At 31.0% G+C, this 26,544-nt stretch overlaps 1 protein-coding gene and 1 long non-coding RNA gene across 6 annotated transcripts in view; one reads left to right on the forward strand and one right to left on the reverse strand.

Annotated features, from left to right (window-relative positions):
• The window catches only part of LOC105152147 (lachesin), a 554,769-nt gene that overhangs the window by 381,786 nt on the left and 146,439 nt on the right, over nt 1-26,544 (reverse strand). The gene's annotated exons all lie outside the window — the stretch shown is intronic.
• On the forward strand, nt 9,626-19,776 carry LOC147909621 (uncharacterized). Its single transcript, XR_015545165.1, has 2 exons — nt 9,626-11,510; nt 12,351-19,776. It is a non-coding gene; the product is annotated as an uncharacterized LOC147909621 (long non-coding RNA).

Here is a 26,544-nt window from a genome sequence, read left to right on the forward strand (position 1 = left end):
CGAAAGAAGAGATCAATGGGACGAGATCAACGAACGTACGGAGAGGATCCATGAACCGGCATGTTTGCAACGACTGTAAACATTGGGATCAATTTAAACTCAGATGTCCGCAATCAAGGGGTCGGCGGATGTACTTTGAGTCAGCCACGCAAGGATCCGAAAAGGGAATAGAAAAGTTCATCCTGTAGAATGTAGACACACGACGCCAAGTTGGAAGCAAGTAACCGTTCATTATTGATCTTTCGTCTCTGTTATTACTTTGCGCGCTTAGCGTTCTGTTTTTCGTGACGTTCATCTGATATATTTGCTCCCATATCACCAACAAAAGATAGATAAATATTTTCAATTACCAATTAGTGCCTGTCACTACTCAAGATTTAGTCCATCACATATTTGACACGAGTGAATATTATTGAGATAACTGATAGAACAAAATTAAACATGATGATAAAACGAATTATAAAATAAATTTAGAAAGTATTTATCATAGTTTTCGAGAAATTTTAATGCATTATTTAAAATAGACATATATACTCTAATATATGCATTAAATATTTCGTAAAATAAAAATATCCAATTACAATTATTCTTGTGAAATAATTATTAAAAATTAGAAACAAATAAAAAATAAAATTTCTTCTTTTTAATTTACTATTTTTACGTTAAGATATTATCTCGAAATTTACTATGATATCGTGATAGAGCACAAACAACAACTACATGTACGCCGACATGTACGTTTTTCTGTCCATTGTTGCCGAAATTTGCTCTCGCAATTTCCCGGTATTCTTTCTCACAGTGCCAGGTTCAGCGGTAACAACTGTTCAACAGTTGTTACAGTTACCCGTGCATTGATGCAAGTTCGATACTCTTTTTGAACTAGCCGCAAAAAAGAATTGGCACAAAAGCCGACCGAAGAGGAAGCGTATTCACGCTCGCATGATTGAATCGTCCATGTACCGATACATTTCCGATATCGATCGTGGCAAAGGCAAAAATTCCGCGGCATATCGAGTATTATGGATACCCTTGTAATCATAGCCCCTTGTAGCCTTCGCCAACATTCCATGTGATTTCCTATACTCCATTGCAACAGAGCAAAAGAGTTCTTTGAGCGAGTATTATACGAAGCATGGCCATTAAACTTACAGACTTTCCACTCGCAATTCGATCTTTAATGAATTTTTTAACGATGCGGTAGTACAATCCATTTTTACCGATAAGAGGCAGGTGACGCTCATCATTTTTAATAGATTCCGCAATAAATGAGATTATTCTTCACAACGATGAATACAAAATTTAAGATTATCGATGCTTTGCGATAGGATAACAAAATAATGATCGGCTTTAATCAAAATTAAAATCATTTTTCAGATACAGTATACAATATAATTATAAAATATCCTGGCCCTTTATAATACCCTTTATAAAAATATTTTGTCAACCTTTTGTTCCTATAATAAATGTAGAAAAAATAGCGGGTAAACTGTTAACATATCTCATCAATTTGCTGTCTTGCCAAGGCAATAATGGAAAATACGTAAGTATCGATATCTCGCGGCAGCGATACTTACGACTAGCAAAGTGCGGGCAGTATTATAAATATATATCAATGATAAATCTCGCCATTTGTGTTGGTAGAGAGAGAGAGAGAGAGAGAGAATCGATATATCGGAGCAGCCACTCTCGATGCGCAGGATCGACATCCGATACCTCGTACTGCGAGCGTATTCCGCGACACATAAATAACTATTATACACACGGTTTGCCATTATATTTCCGCACACGTAGACGCATTCGCCCTCGTTGAATGTCTACCACGTCGCCACGAATGTACAGTAATCCGAAGGGGTGCGATCGTCGTCGAGCGACGACGTTTAGCGCGCGGAGCAGAATTTCTTATTGTCCGAGCGACGTCGGAGAACGATTTATGTGGCTATATTTCGTTTTTCGATGAAGAAACTGCCCGTCCTACCGAATCACGTTCTTTCGTGATAGATCACAACGACGAATCATACACAATGTGTTACGTGAGTTGATCTCAGTCATATATATATATATATGTACTATATATTTATTTATATTAAGTTTTCGTGTATTAATCCCATTAAAATTGCCTAAAAATGTTAGATTAAATTTTTTTTCCCAGTAAATCAAATCAATAAAATGAAATTTCAGATGTCATGAAATACTCAATTATTTCTCACAATATTGTCAAAATTGTTGAAAACGTAATTGTCTTTCTCCATTTGATTAAAATTATTTTAGATTGAAAATATAAAAAATTGTTATGTGTAATATGTATCTAGTTTATAAATTATTGTATCATGTTGCGTGAGTTTAAAACATTATTTGAAAATGTATATATAAAGTTCCTATATCGATAATTAAAAAAATGAAAATTTAATTGCTCAAAGAGTCAATATTTTTTATATATGATATTTTTGATTTTATGATATTTTTTTCTTAAACAAAAAATGAGACTACTTACCGTGATTCGTTTCGAAAGAAAGCACAACCGCAGAACCAGTGAACAAAACGCAAGATCAGTTACTTGCAGACTCGATCGAACTATAATCTCCTGAATAGATAACAACTGGAGCAAGCGGGGAGATGGCGAGGAAGAGAGAAAAGGAATACGAAGCCAAGCGAAGAGTAGGAGAAGAGGAGGAGAAGGAGCCTCAGAAGATAAAGAGTACAAAGTTAGCAGGAGAGAATCGAGACTCTGATACAACCTCGCTTCATCCTCGTTCTCTCACCTTCCTACTAACACTCTGTCCAACTCCTTTCCGGCTCCACCGTAACCCGCAATCGTTAGCGCACTCCTGATAGCGAAAGAAGAATAAAAAGCTGTCTGTGGAAGTCGGCTGGGAACACCGGCTTTTCTACGAGTATCTAGAGGGTGTATTTTTTACAGCACTATCTACTGCACCCGCGAACCGTACACACGGAGAGTAAAGCGAGGTGGAATTCCTTTTATAGCTGGGGTCGTGAGCTGCGAATGCTCGAAAGAACCACTGCGAGTGATTAACCCTTAACTACCACAGCAAGGTTCAATCAGACCTCTGATATTTTATATATTGTAGTATTTACTTTTCAGTTTTAATGCTCTTTTCACAATTCTCAAAGTATTGTTTATATAGTCAAATAAGTGAAGAAATAAAAGTCTTATTCGTTCAAATCTTAGATCTTGGGGGGAGGGGGTGTCTAATATTATAATATTTTGTGTGAATTTGTACAATTATTAAAGTTCACGCAAAAACAAATTGTGCATTGATTATTTGTTGAACTTGAAATAATCCTAATCTGAAACCAAAGTACTTCATATCATAAATTAAATTGACAAGTAATTTAATAATGTTGCTAATGAGCATCTTAAACCACTGTTTACTGTGAAAAGTATTATCTATAGCTAATTTTTCTATTTATTCTATTTATTGAGTACGAGCTAACGTTGCTTACATCTATTAATATAACCAGGAATTCTTTTTTAAACAGTTAGCTGTTAAATATATATATTAATATATATATAGAGGGTGTCCCAAAAGTTTTTGCCAATCGCTTTTGTGTAGATAGAGCGGACTAAACTTAGTCGAAAAGTCCTCTATCATTTTGCAATTTTCGCAATAGTTAACAAGATAAAAATTGCTGAATATTGGTTTTCAAATAATTTTTTACTCAAATACTATCAATTTTACAGAAAACCAGCAAGAGACAAAAATTATTTATTTTCTTCTCATAAAGTTCTGAGAATTTTTTCAGAATTTTTTTTGTAAAGTTGACAATATTTGAGAAAAAAATTATTGAAGACTAATATTTGGCAACTTTTAGTAATTAATATTTTGTTCTATTGCGAACATTGCAAAATGGTATAGAACTTTTCGACTCAGTTTAGTCCACTCTATCTACACACAAGTGCTTTGTCAAAATTTACCGGACATGCTGTATAATATAATATATAAATGTATAAAGAATATTTTATTGGTAATAATTATTTTAAAATATACGTATATTACAAATTTTTTAAAAACTTTTTACTATCTACTCAAAATAAAAATTTAATTTTTTTTAAGAATACTTAAAATTTATCGAAGAAGCAAACTTTATATAATAAACAAGTCGAATTTGTTTTAATTTAATAATCTTGATTGCAATTAAACTAAATCCAAAATATATTCTGAATAAATTTATACTTAATGGACTAATTAAATATACAGTATAACTATTATAAATTAATGAATTAATTTACACTGTAATGAACTTATAGATTTGCGGATATATAAATTCTTAAAATACTTGAAATAACTAATTTTTATTTACATATAATATGTATTTTCTGTATGTAATTTTTTTTCATTCTGGGAAAAAGTAATAGTGATAGAATTCTAGTAAATTTTATGAAATTGGCAGGTTCATATAGAAACAGGCGCCTACTAATGTAAAATTTACTTTATTACATTTTTGATAAATAAGCGATAGTTGTAGAGCCATGCTGTAAAGTACTTTTTACATTTCATAAAATAAATTTTAAGAGTTGTTCATGCTTTCAGAGAATAGTATGATTTACTTTACTGTAAAGTATAATCGCTTGAATGAATTTTACTATAATTGTAATGTACTTTTTATTTTACATCTAAGATTATTTTAATTTTTAGATAAGTAAATTCAGCAAAATGGACAGAATATTTCTACTTGTACAATAAATAATTACACAATCATTTTTTTCCGTGTGTTTTACATACAACTCGATTCATCATATATATATATATATATATTACCATTTCTATTCAATATTTTCTATTTCCCTCTTAATTTATCTGTGTGTGTGTATGTATGTGTATGTACATAATTTAATAGAGGCTTTGTAAAACATAAAATACGTAAATAATACTACTTTAATAAATAATTGTCACGCGCAAGACGAGTGAATCTAAAAAAAAAAAAAAAATCTCGTGGTTGATTTAAGAAATTTGCAATAAAATTTTGACATAATCCTATTAACTATTTCACAGTCGCGCGCAGCTTTCGGTCGATGAAGCGGCTCTCTTTCCGTATGTTCACACCGTGACAGAACATTCATTTCCCATGTGAACCATGGCTCACCTGGTGCATTCCCTGCACCAACTATGTGTGACCTGCTGCAGCACAATGTACATGTCCTTGTGTATGCGTACGTACATGCCTCCTCGCACTCTTTCTCTTTTTCTCTCTCTTGTCTTGCCGTTACAATAAATCATAACTCGGTGAGTTTCCTTTTTGCATCGGCCGAAAAGAGTCTCGACGGACTGAAGAGTTCTTTTGAAGAAGCTGATGGGACAAAGGGGGTTGTATTTTTCCGAGAAAAATCATTTCGTCTGTCTACTCGCTATGGCGCTTCGAATGAAGGAATTCACAATGAAACATTGCCGACCTAAATACAAGTTTCCAAACACAAATGGTGGTTAATATTAATATCCACAATTGATATTAATATTAGATGGTTAATTTGGTGGTTGAAATTGTTTTAATCCTGTTACATAGAATTTTATTATCCCTGAGCAATTTTCCCCAGTTCGTCATTCATTTAATTTATCAATAAGTACATAAAAAGAACGATTTTATTGCAGTAGCTAAAAATTTGGCTAAATCTGAAAATAATTGTGTGAAATTTAGCTCATTAAAATAATCATAGACTCTCAAACTCTGAAACTAGTTGCTAGGATGTCAAGATTATATGTAGCATTATCATGGTGTTAAAAACTGAGCCTTAGTGTATAATAAAATTTTGACGTTTTTGTTTATGATATAAAACAAATGGGAGAGAATAGAAATAGAGAAGCTATTTTGAATTTCGTGATTATTTTTAACAGTAAAAAACCAAGTACATTCGCACGGAAAGAAAAGTTCTGCTAAAATATATATAAATTTAGCTTACAGATATATATAGAAAAAATTTTGTAGCAGTTGAACAAAATTATATAAGATGCTCGAAGTGCAGATTGTTAGAATATCAAATCTTTTGCAGTATCATGTTTAAATTTCCTACATAATTATTTTAATGATCCAAGAGAACTATTATCAGATCTATAACTGTTTAAATTTTTTTGGATGCTTGAGCAAAACCGTTCTTTCCGTACAATTTCTTAAATAAACAGATCAATGAATCAACTCTCTCAGAGAAAAAAACTTCTTTTAAACTCGCAAAACTAAAAATTAACATGATAGCATTAAGTACGAAGCAATAATGCAGCATCGAAACCAACGGAGATGGATATTATTGAATTTTCAATTTACATTTCCCCGAGGGCTGCATTTTACAACCATAATGATGAACGTGCGTATGGGCATGTCCGCGAGACTATATTCTCTTGTACTTACGCATAACATGGTATCCTCATGCATACACGTATGGAAAACCTCCTGTGGGAACAAACATGCGTGCTCGTATGCTTGCCATGCATATTGGTATATATCGGCAATTGAATTAAGTACAGCGTACGCAGAGGAATGATTCGTACGCGACGATTGTTCCCTTCCTAATTCAATTGAGAGAAAGAACAGCGGTGGCATAAAAATCGGATTGTGAAAAGTATTAAATCGAATTTAGCGCGGGCCGGGCTTTTGCAATATTTTTATATCGTCGTTATTACTACCGCGAAAGTTGTCGATAAAATAAAGCTTCCTGGTACTTTGTGCTCTCAAATTGTGCCTCGAGGGCTGATTTACCAAAGAGTACTAATTTCGCAATATTGCAGAGGAGAATATCGCAATACAGAAAAGACTCTACTGTCTACAACGAGAAGCGTTTAATGAAAAATTTCCATTAACAATTTATATTACTTTTTCACTAAAAGATAATGCCAATGTATTTCTGTTACATCCATTAATGAAGGCGTTGTGCCAACAGGTGGATAGATTTAAAGAGTAAGTTAGATTACAATGAAAAATTTATATCGTGTCAGAGCAAATATAATAGTGATTGGTCATAAATATGTCAGCTAAAATTCAATTGAATTAATAAATTAAAACGAAGGAAATGAGAATCAGCGATTTTTTAAATTTCTTTTCTATCTCTATGTTTATCACTATTATATTACTATATTGCTGGTATCTAATTTGAACAACGGATCGATTACATTTGTTGTCTATATAGTAGGTTTCAAAAGTTATTTACTTTTTTTTTACTGAAACTGTAGAAATTGAAGAATTATATAACTTGAGATATAGCATAGTCTACACAGAGTTGAAATAGTACAGAATTATTTTTTATAACTGTATTTTTAATTTCGTAAAATTGCATTTCTCTATGTTATAATATTTATTTTCTGTGAAGTGAGAGTACGTTTTCTGACACTTGTCAAGAAACATAGCAGAACAAGGAGCACGTGGGGATAAAATATGTTCCAATCCATTCGCCGCATTCATCTAACATATGGCTTCCTATGATTATTTTCTTTTTCTGAAGTTGAAAATAAAGCGAAAAAAACATGAGTTCGAAAATTATAAGGCAAAGAAAGTTTTGACTGAGATTATTTCCTCTATTTCTAAAAAAATGTTTATTAAAGATATTTCTAGAATTTGTATGATCGCTAAGAATGTGTTACTTTAGATAGAATGTATTTTGAATAATAAATTTTAATAAATTTTAATAAATAATAACATAAAAGTTGGATTTTTAAATAAAATTCAGACACTTTTGAGACAAATTGTATATTAATTGAATATCGCAATAATAAGTTATATGTAAAAGTAACGTAAATAATATAAAATAACAAATTTAAAGACTGCAGACAAAATTTCAAATATTTTATTATCACACAAGAAACATGTAATCGCCGGAAATACACTTTACGTTCGAACTTAGAAACGTATTGGGAAACTTGGCGTGTGAAAGGCAAGAGCAAGCTTTTCATTCTACAGCCGTTGGCGCTCGTAGGAATCCAATAATTGATCGAACCAGATATACATCAACATTTAGCTACTGGATACACACTCTAAGATATATCTACGTACATCTCCGCTTCGTCTGTGTTTCTCGGAAAAACAAGAGACAGCGAAGGAGAAATCGCCGTAGATTTATGAAAGCTACAGTTTGGTTTTGATATCTTTCCCTTCAAACCGATGTATTCGAAGTCGTCGATAACGGACTGATATTTATTTTGCAGATGACAAATAACGCTTACCAATCCCACTATGAATATTTGATTCCTTCAAAGAAAGTAATTTATATAATTTTCTATCTAAATCGTGAGAATGTTGTAATATGTCATTTCAATTTCCAATCAACACTGAGAAAAATTTCTAATTAAAATGAGCAAATTAGAAGATTCTGATTATATCAATAAGAATTCTGGTTATCTCAACTAGAATTCTAGTAGAATTAATCAGAAAATTCTAATTCGTCCATCTTCAACCAGAATTTCAATTAATCAAATATTTTTCTCAACAAGTGAAATCTGTAAATATACTCTAGTGATTGTTATAACACATTTATTCTTTTATAATTATAGAATGTGTGTAACAAGAAATGTAAAAGAGACTTAAGATTATCTCTTACAATTATCAATATTAGACGGAAAAATTTTTATATTTTATCATGTATCAAAACTTTTCTGCCTGAGAGAATCATAAATTTCTTTTTTATATTTATTATTTCTACATTTAATATTGTCACATACACTATATAATTATACATATATCTATGTTTTTCTACCTGAGAGAATTATAATTCTCACTTCTTTATTATTTTTATATTCATTAGTATTACATACATTCCATAATTATATAAAAATTATATAATTAACTCAATTCTTTGTCAAGATACATATATGCACTTATAAATATGAATATATAGATATGTAGTAAATAGATATACCGTATAGATAATTGTAATTTTTAAAAAGACTATCAAGAAAAAGTCTTTTTCCCTTAGCTAAGACTATAAATATATTTTTCATGCATTGTATCATGCTGAAATAATCGTATTAAGTTATAAATATAAACTCACAATAAAGCGATAATGTGTTTCGATCACGTTAAACAGGCGAACAACAGGTCGATTGTGTACGCGTGAAAAGGTTTAAGTCATGTGTGTAAGAGCTGTCGTAAATCTCAGAGTGTCATGAAGCGATGGCTCCTCTAACGAGGAGGTAGCACACGTAAGCGTTCAAGCCACTACACATACGACTATAGTATAGTTAGGAAATACTGTAAATGTCAAATGTTGCAGATAAAGAAGACATTTCGCAGTGATCGCAGTCAGCGAGAAGAATGAAATCATTAAAAGAATAGCAAATGCGAATTTCAACAAAAGTACCGTTCGTGAATAGAGATTTTGGATCGCAAATATTTTTAACAGGTTGGAAAAAATAGAATTTAATTATGTTGTAATAAAAATTTGATTGAAAATCAAAAAGTAAACATTAAACATTATAACTATAACTACATAAAGATCGTTATACATATACATATATATATATATATATATATATATATATATATTTTATCACAATCTTTAAATATGTATCTAGTATACTTTATTATATACAATCTTTAAATATATATAGTATATATTTTATATGTCACAATCTTTAATATAAATTTGAAATATCTCCTTTTTATTTTTTATATTTATTTCTTATTAATTTATTTCTTATTTATTTTTTTATATTTATTTCTAAATAATTTTGAGGCAAGAGAGAAATAGAAAGGTACAAGTCAATTTCAAGTCTATCTCATAGTCTGTCAAAGTAAAAACTCAATTTTATCAAATGCCCGTAACATTTCCACAGACAATTTCCTCGAGAATTGTAAATTTGTTAACAAAATTGGCGCGCAGTTTATATAATTGGAAAATGTATTTGTATAAATTTAAAGTTATATATTGTATTATATTATAAATATTATTAAGCAACAAGATTCACTTTGATCGTAAATAGGACTCTTTCTCTTATTAAATATATTAACTCTATTATTTATTAGTTAATAAATTGTTTAATAAATATATTGATTGAATTTAATGTATTTTTATTTATTTCTCAAATAATCACAAAATTTCATTAAAGACTAATTTGTTTTGATTATTTTGTATTAATTCACAATAAATACGATTTTTAAATCATCAGCGATATTGTACAATATGAATTGTACAGAAGAAAAGAATATATTTGTTATGTAAGAGAGTTCTTTTAATCTCTTATGAAAAAGACAATATAGTTAAACGCTCTCGTCTCAAGAGTCGCGCGAGGTCTCTTCTCGGTCAATTCCACTGATAAGCGTCTTTTCGCCGAACGTCGACAATGAATCTTGGCACGGTGTGTTACGGCGTAGTTCTAAGATTAACATTGATTTAAATTACAAATTTAACTACCCCCGAGTTCATCCTGGTGCGAAACACGCGCAAGCATTCTGGGTCAACTAGAAGGATCTGGTAGATGAGACGGTTAAAATGGGCGAACTACTTAAAACAGTCGCTCTTTCTGCCTCTTACTTTCCTATTGTCTTCTACCTCTTTTTCTACCTAACGGAGAGTGTAGTAAGTCCAACGTAATGAGATTGTTCGAATAGCTTCCCGCAGATACGTTGAAACATTAATTCCGATAATAGCATTAACCGCATGCCTCTATGGATCTTCGACTCTCTCTCTCTCTTTCTTTCTCTCTCTCTCTCTCTCTCTCTCTCTCTCGCATCTTCCTTTATCCACTTTCGTGAATTTTCGTTAAAAAAAAGTTGAGCAAGACCTATGCCTCAATTTATCTCGATCAATTTGACTTTCAAAAAAGTTCGTCGAAATTTTTCTGATCTTTATGGTGAGAAGATTCGTGGTTATAGCCTTGGAAATTATTTTGCGCGCTTAACTAGTTTAAAAAATATTAATATGGATATTGATTTACTCGGATTATCATCGTTCTCTTTATAAACTATTGTAAATTATTTATATACGTAGTAAAAAAATTGTGTTGAGAACGATCGAATCATGTTCTGTGTTAATGTTGAATTTTTTAATAAATTCCAGTGTTAATTTATAATGTGATTATGATATTTAAAGATTTTGTGTAAAATTAATATTTAACGTTTCTTAGTGTCAATATGACACAATTTATGAATAAGTAAACAAGTAATATAAAAATAATGTGTTCTAAAACGTAAATTCTAAGACAAATGAATGAAGTCGTGTTAATATAATATATCATAAATATTAATTTGTTGAAAAAAAACTTCCACGGTTTATTTAGAAATCAAAATTACCTTTTCTTGTATTTAATCTCTTACATAATATTTGTAACTTTCTAACATAGGAGGGGTCAGTAGACTATAGGGGTAAATAAAATAATTGAGGCTAAAACAAAATACGCGAGACACGCAGTGACTGCCGTTCAGTCTGCTGTAACATTTTGTTACGAACGCATAGAAGTGACGCTATAATTTTAAAATATTGTACACATAAGTTAATATTTTTATTCTTAAAGTTTTTGTTTTATAATTGCATATGTCGCGGAATTGAAAAGATGCAGGACACGAAAAACAGACACGTAAGTAATTCATTACACACACACACACACACACACACACACACACACATACACACACACACACACACACACACACATACGAATAACGTTTATTAAAGTTTCATAAATAAAGTCACTTTTAATGTATAAACAGAATTCTTAATACAGAATTGAACTTTACAGTTTTAACGCAAATCCTAATTAACGAAAACGAAACCGAAACGAGCAACTTTGAGCGAATTTCACATTCAAAAAAATTAATACTGGATTAGCCGATTTTAGCACGAATCTCGGAGTAGAATTCGAGCACGAATTGTAAGCGAACAGTTGATAAAAGAATATTGGTAGAAAAGCACACCGATTTTGCAAAAACTGCAGCACTCTACTGAACTGTGTAAAGAGAGATCGCCCATCTCTTTTTATACTGACGTGATTCTAGATTGGGTAAATATACAGTATAATGGACCCTCCATGATGATTGACTTTAACATTTGTTGTCATGACCCCGAGTGATCTTCGGAAGGTTTGTAAACCTATGTAGAATGGTATTTAATATTGCATGTATAGCAGAAACAATGCGTTATTTTTCAAACTTTTTTTGTTAATAACTTTTTAACGAAGGACGACCGCGGGCTAAAATCTTCCGAAAGCCACTCGAGGTCATGGCCTTGACAACACATGTTAAGGTCAAGATCATCGGAGGATGGTCCGTTATATTGTACATTTACTCTAGATTGTTCGCGGAAATAATAGAAATTAATTTGGAGAAAATTATGTCAAAAAAGGAACAATATAGAGTATTCAAGAATCACCGCGATTGTTGTTCAACAATTTTAACGACTTATTTTAACATTTTAACAGGAATGTGAGCTGTAGACATTAAATTGGCTGCCTTTGGCTGAGGCACCTCTTGTGATTGGTGATCTGTGCAAGGAGCGCTGAACGCAGTGCGTGATGTTTACTACACACTGAACGCGATGAGCGATGAACGACGAACGATATCCAATAAAAGCTCAGCTTTTTCTCACGTGACGATGCAAAGCAAAACTCTCATTGGATATCGCTCGTTGCTCATCGCTTATCGTGTCTAATGTGCAATAGGCCACGCGATTTTAATATCCACTGCTACTTTTGATCTGTTGTCGTTATATCTGTTATCGCGTTTGAAAAATTAAAACACTCCACACTCTGAACAGTGTATGATTTGAGACATTTAATTTTTATTTAGATAGTAAGTGTAGTTCTTATTTAATAAAGAATATTTTTAAAAAATGAACAGATGGGGATAGTAGTAATCACAACATGGGGCTATATGACTCATTTATAGTGACTCTTTTATAGTACTTACTCTCAAACTTCTTGGAATGAAATCTCTAAAAGAGTGGAAATGTTTAATTTTCTGAAAAAGAATGCCAATATTTCATTCTATTAAAGAGATTTACCTCAGAGATAAATGTCATAAGTTTAATTCTCTCGCATTCAATCTTGATAAAACTAACCTCAATCGACGTATTTTTGTACAAAATGAACGAATTTAACAAAAACAAGCATTTTTCTGCTCTGAGAAGCGAAATATTAATCGTTAAAGTTAACCATTGTTAAGTTAGGAATTCCGTCATTCGCTGTGATCTTTGTTCCAAAAATAACTATATTTTCACTCTCTTTGAGATTTCACTCAAAAGAATTTAGAGAGTATTCTTTTTTATTTTAAATGCACTTATAATGCCATAATTTTTGTAGTTTTAATGAATTTTAATAATAAAAGTATGCAATAATAGTTAAATTATATGTATAAGAAATTTTTCATGTAAAAATATGTATAAATATGTATAAACATATACGTAATATAATAAATTATATATGAAATATTATTTATAAAATTATTTATAAAATTATTTATGAAATGTCCATATATGTCCATACATCTTTTTTTCTTTTGTAAAATTACTTTTAAGTGTAATAAAAATTGTAATAGTGAAAACGTTAAGAATAAGTAAAAGGATAATTTTTGCACTATTTGTTTTAAAAAAGTGTTAATTTTAGAAAAAATAGCTTAATATATTAATCTTTATTTTAATAATCTTCAAGTCAAATTACCCCATACTATGACTATATTAGTCATCCCCGTCCCTGGACTAGTTGCCTCAAATAGAATAAATTAGAAAAATTTTTTTCATATTAATTATCAGTTTTCCCTTATTATTGAAATATTATTAGATAGTCAAATGTATGTAGTAACTGTAGAATTTATTTTTTCGATAAGTCTCTTAATTTTGTCTATAAAACAGTATTTCATTCATTCATCTAAGAATTTACATTTTACAATACATCATTTTTGTGTTACTTGTCCATTTATTCATAAACAATATTAAATTTTATAGGATCGTATATATACGAGAAATACAACCCATAGAAATCTATGCCTTAAACCAATGCTGGGATTTACTTGCACATTTCGACCGATTTTCAGTTTGGTTCTTGCTTCTTACTTCACCAACCCACGCAGACCAAATGCCGATCGGCGATTAAACGTAAATGAACAATATTAAATCTTATAGGACCATATATGTGAGAAATACAACCTATAGAAATCAATGCTTGAAGCCTAATCTACATTAGTCATGTCATAGCATGCAAGCATCGTGCGACTTTATTGGCTGATACAACAAGCTTACAACCTGCGACGCCTACGACTAACGTGGTAATGGGTCTTAAATGGTCTAACTGGATCTTAAGTGCTTCAGTCACTTACTCATAAACTGTGTCATTTTGACGTTGAGAGATGTTAAATACCACTTTAACACAAAATCTTTATATAATAGAATAATGTTATATATTATGTTAAATTGACACTCGAATATATTAGGTGTTGGAATTAATTCGTAGCGTTTTTTAATGAAAGAATGTTATTTATTTCACATGAGCATTAAAAAATACATTAATGAAAGTACTTCCCATCACTTGTAAAACGCTACGAATTAATTCCAACACCTAATATTATATTAAAAAATTCAACACAAACGATTAACAAAAACGTGAATAAACCATACAAATTCACAAGTTTTTTACAGTTTAGTTATCAAGTATTAAAAATTCAGTTAATTTTTAGTTAATTTTTGTAGAAATAGATTCGGATATTATCGATCTCTCAGTGCAGCAGTTGTGTAAGATGTAATGTCACAAATTAAATTATATTAGTCATTATTATTATTATTATTATTATTATTATTATTACAATATTATTATCATCATCAATTAAATTAACAAAATTTGTCGATATTTTAAAGGAAAGCTTGCAAGACAATAACAATTTGATAAAATTATAAAACTATCCACTTGGCTGTCCATTATTAAAAATATATAAAATTATTAGGTGTTGGAATTAATTCGTAGCGTTTTACAAGTGATGGGAAGTACTTTCATTAATGTATTTTTTAATGCTCATGTGAAATAAATAACATTCTTTCATTAAAAAACGCTACGAATTAATTCCAACACCTAATACATTATTTTATTATTGTAATGTCACAAATTAATTGAAGATACTGAAAAATGTCGCTGACATAAAATACCATAAGATGCTTGCAGTAACTTCCAGCCAAATTATTTAGAATTTAAAAGAATTTTGAATCACATAAATATAAAAGTATAAAATTAGCGAATCTTAAAATTGATTCTCTACTCGAAAACTCTTAGAATTTTTCTTCTTTTCATTAAAAATACAATAGAATGAACATCGAACACAATTTTAATGCAGAAAGTATAGTCAGACTTCTGCTAATCGCGCGTACGAATTACTCAATAACCGCTGAAACGTGCTCATAGCCGTATCCATAGCGATGAGAGAGGCAGAGAAAGAGAAACTGTTGAATGGCAGATGCGCTGTTCGGTTATTATCTCGGAATTTGCTGACATATGACCGCATACGTCCATGCATATGCATATGCAGCCGCGCACACACAAATACACACGCATACACGCTTACACATTTATCATTGTCAAAACGTACATACATCTGGCCTATGATCACGTCTCGCGGCTTTACTGATATTATCGATCGTTTTCTCCATTAGATTCGCAACAACCTATAAATAATTCGATGACCTTTTGCGCTACGTTCGCTGCTAAATTAGGAAACAGAAAAAATATTTATATACTATAAGTATATTCAAATCAATAGTGTATTCTAACAAAATAAGCAAGACTTTTGGAATAAGTTAACATCTATAACAGAAAATTATCAATTTAAATTTTTTAGTGTCCATGAAACAATCATTTATTATCAATTTTCTAATATTACAATTTTCTAATTATTATGAATAAGTTAGTAAGTAAATTCTATTGCCTCATCAATTATCAAAAGTAAACTAACTTAATTGTAATAATGTAATCTTTTTATGAACACTCTCTCAAATTCAACAACAAAAAATCCAAAAAAAAAAAATCATGGCGAATGAGAGTCAGCATGGTAGTTAATACCCAATCTTAAATCTTTATTCCAAAAAAATAATACATTTCAGTTCACTTTGGAACCTCAGCAATATAATTTTAAGAATATCAATCCCTTCATGTTCAAGAAAAATTCACTATCAGATTAACTGATTTGATGTGATAATTTATTCGAAATATTACATTATCTTATAAATATTTCGAAACCATTCTATCCAACAAATTACAAATTAACATTAAAAAACTGATGACTCACTCCAAGACATAGAAGGAATTGGTCTCGACATTGGATTAAAACCAATTAAAATTTATTATCATTAAAGAGTATCAAGTTAAAAACCGCATGTTGATCGCAGTTCGAATGAAATTAATACATTTAATATAATAAGTAAGACATGTCAGGCCATCAAGGAAAATAAAAAGAAAAAAGAACAACGTCAATACAATAATTTTTATAAACCGACAAAATGTAACTATTTAATGTCTTTCAATAATTGTATATAAGTTTGATGTACACCCTCTGTATCTGAGCGTAAATTTAGACTATTTGGTTGCATGAATATATGAAAGCACTCAAATATTAAACTTTATTAAGAAAACGCTCTTTACCTAATATCGCAACATTCTCCCAATCAGTCATGTTCAAATTCAATCCGATGTTCTATGATCGCCGATTGGTTGTTACTATTCAGGTTAATATGATACGATGCTCAGTCAAGATTTAGATGCTCTAGTTTTAAGTTTTCTTCCTGTCTGTCCAACATAAGAGGTATCGCAGGATTTACAAGAGATTTTATAAACAACATTTTTTTCTCTTTTCTCTTGCGAGGTCTTTATGGTCCTTGATCAAACTATTTAATTTACTTGAGCTAATAAAAGCTAATTTAAAGTTAATTTACTTGAGCTAATAAAAGCTAATTTAAAGTTAAAGGTTTTACTAATTCTTTTGAATTCGTCTGAAATTTTTGGAATAAGGTAGTACAAACCAAGAAGTACAATCTCTCTTAATTTCTTCACTTGATTCTTTCTGTTATATCGTATTTTTATGAATGAGAATTTTTAAACGTGCGTTAATAATAAAATTTAAATCAATCGGATAATCATTTTTTAATAATGTATTGATAATATGTTTAAAATTTTTTTGGTGATATTTAAGATCCAATAATAAAAACTGTAAAATTGTATTGTTGAGGATGATTCCAAAGTGACTTGAAACATACTATTTTTTTGGAATAAAGATTCTACATTTTCTGGAATAAAGATTTAAGATTGCATATTAAATATCACGCTGACTCATTCGTCTTGATTTTTTTTTTTTTTGGATTTTTTGTTGCTAAACTAGCTTAACTTCATAAAAAAATCATCAAAATTGTCACAATTCAAAGAGAATAATTTTAAAAAATTATCACGATTCAAATAGGATGATTTTTTAAGAGTTGAAGTAGAAATGATAGAAATGACATTTGTTAAGAAGATATTATTTGTACCAATATTATTTGATTGGTCAATCATTTTCTCTCAAGTTAAAAAAAATATGTTTTTCCCTTTTTCTTCTGGGAAACTTAATTTTTTTAATTGTTACATTTGAAATGAATGATTCCAAGCGCAACAACAGGTTATATTAACAGAATAACGTCAAAATGACATGAAATGTTCAAATAAATCGTAACTAATTGAAAAGTAACTTTTAATAATTATTTTGGGACCATTTCGATATTATTTTGATGTCACGATGACTTGTGTTCTGCTTGAAATATACCAATATATGTAAACCATGCATGAGATATGCGAAGCTAGCGAGATATTAAACAGGAGGGCTTATCCTTTCGCATTTTATTCGGCGACTGGGTTGCAGTCCAGACGAGAGAGTGTAGTCGTGTGGTGGTTAATTAAGAAAAAGAGCGAGTGTTGCCGAGCATTACTGCCATCGTCGCCTATGCCGCCGCCAACGACTGCGGCCGCATCAGGGATTTAATTAAATCAACGCGCGATAAATTCGAAAGACGAATTCTCGGTGGCGACGAGAATGTATATACTTAACCACGTCAAGCCCTCCGCTTCCCAATGTGGGCTTTCTTTGTGAAATCCATCGACGCGCGGCAGATTAGAAGCGAGATTAGGAAGATTAGGGGTGGCGATAAATTCTACTTCGATCTTATCGATGCTTTCTTTTCGTAAAGTCGAAATCGGCTGGCGTAAATGACGTTAAAAGGCGACTTGCGCACGTTCCCGAAGTAATTACAGCTGAACCGCGATCGCTGTAAGATGGATGTGTTAATTATTCTTTATTTTAGGATCCAGCGTGGGTTGTAATATATATCTGTAATTGTAACATACAACTGTATACGCAACTGTATGTTTCTACTAAATTAATATTAATATATTAAATATTACTAATGAATATTTTTAAAAATTATATTTTACATGCCGTATGAAAATATCTTTTTTTTTTTTAAGTAATCTATCCTTTTTTTTGCAGAAATGTTTAGACATGATTCTAAGAATGTTATTTAGTTAATGTTACTTTGGAGGAAGGGAGAGGATTATGGAATTTTATTTTATTTTATTAAAATAGTTGACAGTATACTGATGAAAAATTTCTAGTTGAAAATAAACAAATGTGAAGATATTCATGTGACATAATTACACCTGATAGTTTGTTAGCTTTAAAGTGATATCAATTATACTAGGTAGAAGTTCTTCAGACAAAATGTAATGACACGAATGTAATTTAGAAAAATCTGAAGAGGAAAAGAAGTTAATAGAAGGGAGATATAGAATCATATCATCAACAATATACCTATTGTTGCGCCCACGCGACCGATTTACGAGGTCGCGCTCACGGACCCGCACTCCCGAATCGCCAAAATAAACAACACGAATGTTAAGAAGAAGAACAAGAAGCGTTTATTGATCAAGAATACAGAACAGAACACCGCAAAAGGTGTAAGATGGAGCAATTGAGAGATACGTCCGAACGCACCGACAGCTCATATCCAAATCTGTCTATCTTGTTAGACAACCTTGCTGATCGTCTCGGCAATGCGATCGCTTGCATATGCTATGGGTCGGCAAGGCACGGGCATAACACTGCCCTCCCTCTTGTAAATTGTCGTCCCGACAATCATGAATTTCTTGAAGAACGTCGGCTTCTCAGGAATCCTGGGCTCCCTATCAGTTCTTGCTTCCTCTTGCGCTGCTACAGTTTTCTATAGTCATGGTTTCTGGACAGGGATCTGGACCAAAATCGGAACCGAAAACCGCTTTGGAACCCTTTTTTTTTAGTGAACCGAAACCGAAACAATACCCCAATTTTATATAATTTATAATACCGAAATCGTAATCAAATTCGTAAAATTTTATGATTTCTTTTCAGTTCTTAATTTTTTATCTTTATCCTTATTCTTAATCTTTGTTCTGCCCGTTTCTTCGTTCAAATCACCAATGTTCAATCCAGTATTATCATCGCCAGCTCTTTTAACCAGAATGTAAATACCTCCAACACTTCATACGATATAAGAAATCTGGCAGAATCGCGAACATACTATATTTAATGTCAACTTTTTTTAAGATACTAGCATTTTTTTTATTTAGATCTTTCTCACTAATATGTTGCAAGAATTTATTTTAAGTCATGCAATTCTAAATCATGCGTCTAGTAGAAGATTCTCTATTGAACGGTTGAACACTCTCTCTCTCTCTCTCTCTCTCTCTCTCTCTCTCTCTCTCTCTCTCTCTCTCTCTCTCTCTCTCTTTCTTTCTCCTCCCTTTCCTCCTCCTTCTTCTTAATCGAACAAATTTAAAGAATAAATAAAGCAAGTAAGTAGAACCGAAAAAACCGTAATTTTTACGGTTTCGGTTTACTTTACTACTAAAAAAAAACTGAAATTGATATCGGAACATTTATTTGATATTTTATTAAACTGGAACCGGAATCGAAAAAATCTTTCAGTCTGGGTCTCTGCTTCTGGGGTCCAATCCTTTATGCCGGAGGCCTCCCAAGTCTTCCTCCCTTCTGAGCAGGACCCCTCTTCAATTCCTCCTCGGAGGGTAGTTAATTCTCCGAAGAACGGAATCCGTTCGAGCATCCCCTCATCTTTACGAAGGGAACTTTAGGATCCTTTTGCTTCTTTTCTTGAGGCTTTGCGTTTTTGTTTCTTGTTTTTTCGAAAAGAGGGGGGGGAGGGAGAGTCTAGTTTTGCCGCAGAATCCGCTCCCCCCAATCTCTGCCTCGATATCTGCCCTCCGTTCCGCAAAAAAACCGCGAGCGAAACGATCTTCTTAAAAAAAAGACCTCTTCGTCGGACTCTTCTCTGATGTTTCTCCATCCGTTGGATTCCTCGCCGATATCACATCCTCAGATGGACTTCCCGTACCTTGTTGACATCCGTGGCATGTGCAAGCGAAGGCGTTGCTGAGACAACCAGCAAGTAAATTGTCTAACAAGATAGATTTGGATATGAGCTGTCGCGTTTGAATATATCTCTCGATTGCTCCATCTTACATCTTTCGCGGTCTTCTGCATTCTTGATCAATAAATGCTTCTTGTTCTTCTGTTATTTATTTCGGCGGTTCGGGAGTGCATGCGCGTCCGCGAGTGGAACCTGGTAAATCGATCGCGCAGGCGCAATAATATGTATAGTAGAGATCTAGTTCCAATCAGAGTCTAGTCATAAGATAGTATAGTAATCAATCTGTATAGTATGATCGGTCCAACTTTTTTTGTCATTAATCAGAGTGAAAAAATGTGTGTGTGTGTGTGTGTGTGTGTGTGTGTGTGTGTAAGATATATATATATATACACACACACACACACATAAAGATATATATATATGTGTGTGTATATATATATATATATATATATATATCCGCATATATATCTTTTTCTCTCTTGCATCACTGCAAAGCGAGATAAAACTGATCTTTTCTCAATTTTGAAAATTGTCGGTGGCCTGAATCTGATTAGAGGGATTCTAACTTGCATTCTAATAAATAGTATATGATATAATGTCGGATACATGCACATATTTCGTTACTAAATTTAGTTCAATTGTATCATTTGAAAGCTACATTCAAGACCAACTGCTGAAGTTACAAAATTAATCATAGGTTTGTTTTCTATGGCTTAGTGTACACTTTGGGAATTTAAAGTGAGATTGGTATATGTTTGATATTTGACGAAGAAAGTGCATAATGCAGGAACAGAAAACATATATATATCGAACTATATATCGACTTCTATTAACCTGGATACCCCACCATTGCAAATCAACAAGTTAGGACAAAAATTTAATGCTATTTTGTTGTTAATTTGTTGTTCTAGAACGAATTTTATTGCTCAAACCATTTGACATCTAGCAGGAAATAAAAAATGAAATAGATATGTCTAGGTTAATGATAAGCTGAATATCTATAATAAAAAAAAATATATTTATATAATATTTTTTTTATACAGTACATTTTAAAGAAAAATGTTTCAGACAAAAGATTTGTGACTCCGAGGGAGATATAAAATGATACCATTGGTTTGACTTTGGATGGCATTATAAAGACAAGATCACTTTGAATTTTTTAAATGGAACTCCCCATTTTTCATTACATATTCTTTTCAAAACACTATATAATTGAGTTTATTTTCATTAAGAACTTTTCGAGTTGTAAAGTTAGCAGGTTACAGCATCGCCGGCATTAGCATTACCCAAGATGTCTGAGCGATGGCTACAACCTCTTGTTGTTTATCAGGATCCATGACTTGGATAACATTTAAGAGATTATAGCCGTCGATCGGACTGCCGACTCAATGTGATAGAAAGAAATAAACTTGATTCCGAGCTGTTCTTGTTTCAGTTTCCATATGTGTATGTATATATATACATATATATATATATATATATATATATATATATATATATGTACGTCCTGTCTATGAGTATCGTGTGAATTTATCCGTGTAAATAGGTTTGTTCGCATAAGCTGACACTTTTTGCACTCGGCATTTTCGCTTTCTTTCTTTTCAAAGCCAAATATGTATCTATCTCATTTTAAGAGCAAAAATATTTGGAGATTTCATGCAACGCGAACAGACCTATTTATATATGTATAAATGAGAAAACTCAAATATGGTGTTTCTCAGGGCTGTCTTCAAACATGGAGGCGAAGTTGGCAGTCTAGTTATAGAAGTCTGTGGATAATGCTAATGCCAACGGTATTGTAACTTCCAAGCCTTATAACTCGCAAAGTATTTAATGAAAAAATATTATTTATTTTAATAACTATTAGTTATTATAGTATTTATATTTTGAAAAGTTTTCGAAGTAAGCTACAAGAAAATAATGAAAAATAAGTTTCATTTAAAACATTCAAAATGACCTTGCTTTGACCTTGATAATGCCACCCAAGGTCAAACCAATGATACCATCTTATGTCCCCCTCGAAGTTTTGTCTGAAACATTTTTTTCTAAAATGCACTATTCAAGAGAAATTTGAGATTGTCATTTAAAATGAGATATCCTGTATATAAAAATGTGACATTAAAAAAATAGATATATTAGATTTTGTTGCTTTTTGCTGCTCCAAGATGCAAAAACATGTTAAAAATATAAGATTGTTAAACAAAAATCTATAAACAATCAGAACTGCACCGTCACGCGTCGCAGCGTCGTGACTGAAAGCTACGTTATAGAATTTATTGCTCGCATGAATTTAGTACCAAAATATTGTAGACATTATATTAAAATATATCGATATTTGAATTTGTTGTTAACTATAATACATGAAAATTGAATTGAAGATTGAATTGAAAAAATGATTAGTTTATCGCGGTCGTTTCCGCGCCGTGTATTAAGATCCTTTAAATCTTATATGTCAGTATTCTAATTTGTTGTTCACTCTGTCGCAAATATGTACTAGCAACAGATTAATTAATCAATGTTTAAAAGCACTTATATGCAGAGAGAGCGTAAACTGACAATTTTCATCCTAATAAAGTGTTAAAATAGTTGAATTCATTGTTGTCTCTTTTCTACGATGCAAATTGCTTGTCTAGAGCTCGATCGCATTACGTAATTACGTGTAATTTCATATCTTGAGCGGATGTGCGATATTTTAACTGTTTATCGATTTTTAGATCCTTATTTAATAATTTTATAACTTTTATTAATGATTAACAACACATTAGTAACGATGTATCGTTGCTGCGCAGGTTTTTTTATCATATATAAAACCTGCACATCGACAATGTAACGATATCGCTACTGTCGTTACAGTTACAGAATAAAAGTCTTATTAATTCGAATTGAGGTTACTTAAAGTTTAAAATTAAGTAGGTTAAGTTCACCATTATAACTTTATTTGTTAAAGATGAATTCGATATCAAAATTATATTACAAAATTTGTATACTCATACGTTTTTAAAGTTCAATAATTACAGAAATTAAAGAATTTTACTTTGTTTATAAGCTCTGGATATAATATATGTTTATGCTCTGTGTGAACATGAACTTTGAATTTATATGAAAACAATTTCATATATGAACATTAGATAAGAAAAAAAAATTTTTTTTTTAATCAGCCTCAGTTCAAAAGCTTTATTAAAAAATATTAAGATTTAGAAGTCGCTAGTAAACAATTTTTAAATCAAAGTTTTGATTTTCTTTAAGTCTTCGTAGTCCTCCTTATAGATCAATGAATCGAGCATCATCTTTTATACTAGATTTCATAACCCTTCATGGTGTTGAAATGACGCATATCTGCCACCGACTGGAGGTTTGGAGCTTCAACTATTCTTCAGTAGAGATGCTTAGCTTTTTAATTAGACTGTCAGTATGCGTCTAGTTACAGTTAGAGGCCACTGATTTTGTTACTTGTAGCGACGAGTGTGGGAAGTGAGTAACCTATTGTTTTATGTAAAACATAAAAATACATATACATTTAAGCCCGGTCGCAGTCGCTTGAAGAGGACTTTTTAAAATGTTGCAGATTTTGATTTTTTTTACTTAAAGGCAAGGTTGAATGTTGTTGCAATCGATAGTTAATACCCTTATTCCAAGGCTGACTCTCATATCCCTCAGAAGGAATCGCCTTACAAAAATTGTAAATTACATTCCTGGCTACCACCTCAAATAACATGCTCGCCAAAATGAAAATTTTAAGAGAATTTCTTCAGGAAAACATTTAGTTATCTTGAAAATGATGTCTTATAATGATCATTTATCAGAGACATCTACTAGGAGAATTCTTTCTGATATTTTATTTCAGAGATTTCTTGAAATTTTTATCTTTATGATATCATGCTAAATGATATTAATTTGTTCTCTCATGGAAGATTTCATTACGTTATATGATTTTTTAGCCTGCATGCGCCGCTATTATTTGATTCAGAAACTAGACATAATTATGATATTTTTTTGAATGAGAAATCCATTTGTTGACATTTTAAAAAATATCATAAAGATATTTTTAAAAGAAGTAGATTCATAACTTAATCTATAAAATTTAAGATAGCACAAAATACATAAAGGATAAATACATAACGAAAAGATGTCTAAAAGATGACAAAAATGTGATCGTTTTTAAATTGTTTTTTCAGCAAGACTCTTTTAGTTTTGTTGAAAAGACAATTTAAAAAAAAAAGACATCTTTTCGTCATATCTTTCTCTGGTTGTCTTTTCGGTAAAACGGAAAGTCGACTAAAAGATATCTTTTCGTATTACCGAAAAGATAATGAAAAAATATTTTTCCGTTATTTTGATATTTTTCATTTGTTCATACGCGGGAATGCCAGACGGACGTGGTGGAGTTCGGGTTCTCGTGTTTAAAAATTATACGGAATAGAATAAAAGGTGCAGCATTATGAGAAATATTACCCGTGTTCTAACGAACTTTAATGAAATATTTTTTAAAAGCGAGTCCCCTCAAAGGGGACTATGATGAAAGATAATAGCTCTCGCACACAGGACACAGCAAGCATTGCAGATTACATAAATGGGATGTATAGTATATTGACAGTCATAAAATTTCGTTTAGATTTGTATAAAAATTAATTTAGATATATAAGGTTAATAAACATTAAATGTGCCAAAATATAAAAACTAAAAGAAGCCTTAAAGACGACTAAAGAATGGTTACAGAAGTCATCTTTTAGTTATCTTTCAGACAAATTTGTGTTCTCTGAATATATAACAGACTTCTTTTAGACATCATAAGTACAAACTCTATATGTTAATATACTTTAGGTATTATAAAGGCATGCAAATTTAAAAAAATTTTTAGGTATCATTTTTGTGATATTTTTTTGTTTCTCAAAAAATAGCGCATTAGATAACATTCAAATATCTTTATGTGATTTTTTAGAAATTTCTCTAAGTTATCACATTCAGAAATGAGATATCTTTTAGAAGCCTTTTTTGTAACATTGTATGACGGGATGTAGGTTGTTTCTTCATATATATATATATATATATATATATATGTGTGTGTGTGTGTGTGTATATAAATTCGAGTATATACCTAAAAAGTACTTTCCCATATTTAAACAATTTACAAGAATATCATGAGATTTTCAAAGTATGACTTTGAAGCTCCCTATACAGTACTGATTGTTGCGGAAAATTTTCAGAAATATTTCAATCTTTCATATGTGTAACAATTCTAAAAGGATTCTGCAATATGTTATAAGAAAAGTTTCAACAGAAACGTTTCTAAAATTTAATAGATGCGATTTAATTAAAAAACATATCCAAACAAAATAAAAAATCATCATGATATTAAAATAACTCTAAAATGTTTACTAAAAAATTATTTTTTGATCAAACAGATTTAGTTCAACGTGATTTTATTGTGATTTTGTCTACTTTAATTGCGAAAAACTTTTGTATATAAATGACTTGTTCTGCTTTAATTGCAAAATAACTTTTTGTTGAAAATGACAAAAAAAAATACCTGCACGTAAAATATTCTTTTTTATTCCTCGTTTATACTCACTTAATGGCGGGAAGAACTACGATGACTATGATTACTGCATAAAACTTTTAGTAATGTAAGGGGAATAGCCTATCTAACCAAGTGGAAAGTATAAACAAGACTAAGAGACAGAAGATGTATATTTCTGTCCTGCTTAGTAATTTTTCTTCTTTTTGTGCATGTGCCAAAAGAGGATAGAAGAGGATAGAAAGATATTTCTGTCCTTTAGGTCTTGTTCACGTCCTTATTCTCCTTCCATTACTATAAGTTCTATGAATTACTCACTCGACTCGCGCTTCCGCTTCACTTCTCGAGACAACGCCCTCTCTATTTAGCCACAGGAATCGCTTTTCGCAGGAACACATTTTCGCGAAAAAACTCTAACGCGCAATATTTAAACGTACTTAAAGACTAAAACAAAAGATGGAGCTAACACTTTTGTACATGAATAATGATATTGTATGGAAACTGCACGTGTGATTTTTTAATAGTGATTATATATATTGATATATATGTATTATTTTGATTATATTGATATATATGTGCTTTATACACATATAATCAATTAATCAAAATAATTGGAGGTATAATTACTATTTTTGAGAAATAGTTTAAGTTTATTTCAATAAGTAATCTGTAAACAAAT

This window comes from Acromyrmex echinatior, chromosome 5 (assembly GCF_024713525.1).
Source record: "Acromyrmex echinatior isolate Ae372 chromosome 5, ASM2471352v2, whole genome shotgun sequence".
NCBI classification, from domain to species: Eukaryota; Metazoa; Arthropoda; class Insecta; order Hymenoptera; family Formicidae; genus Acromyrmex; species Acromyrmex echinatior.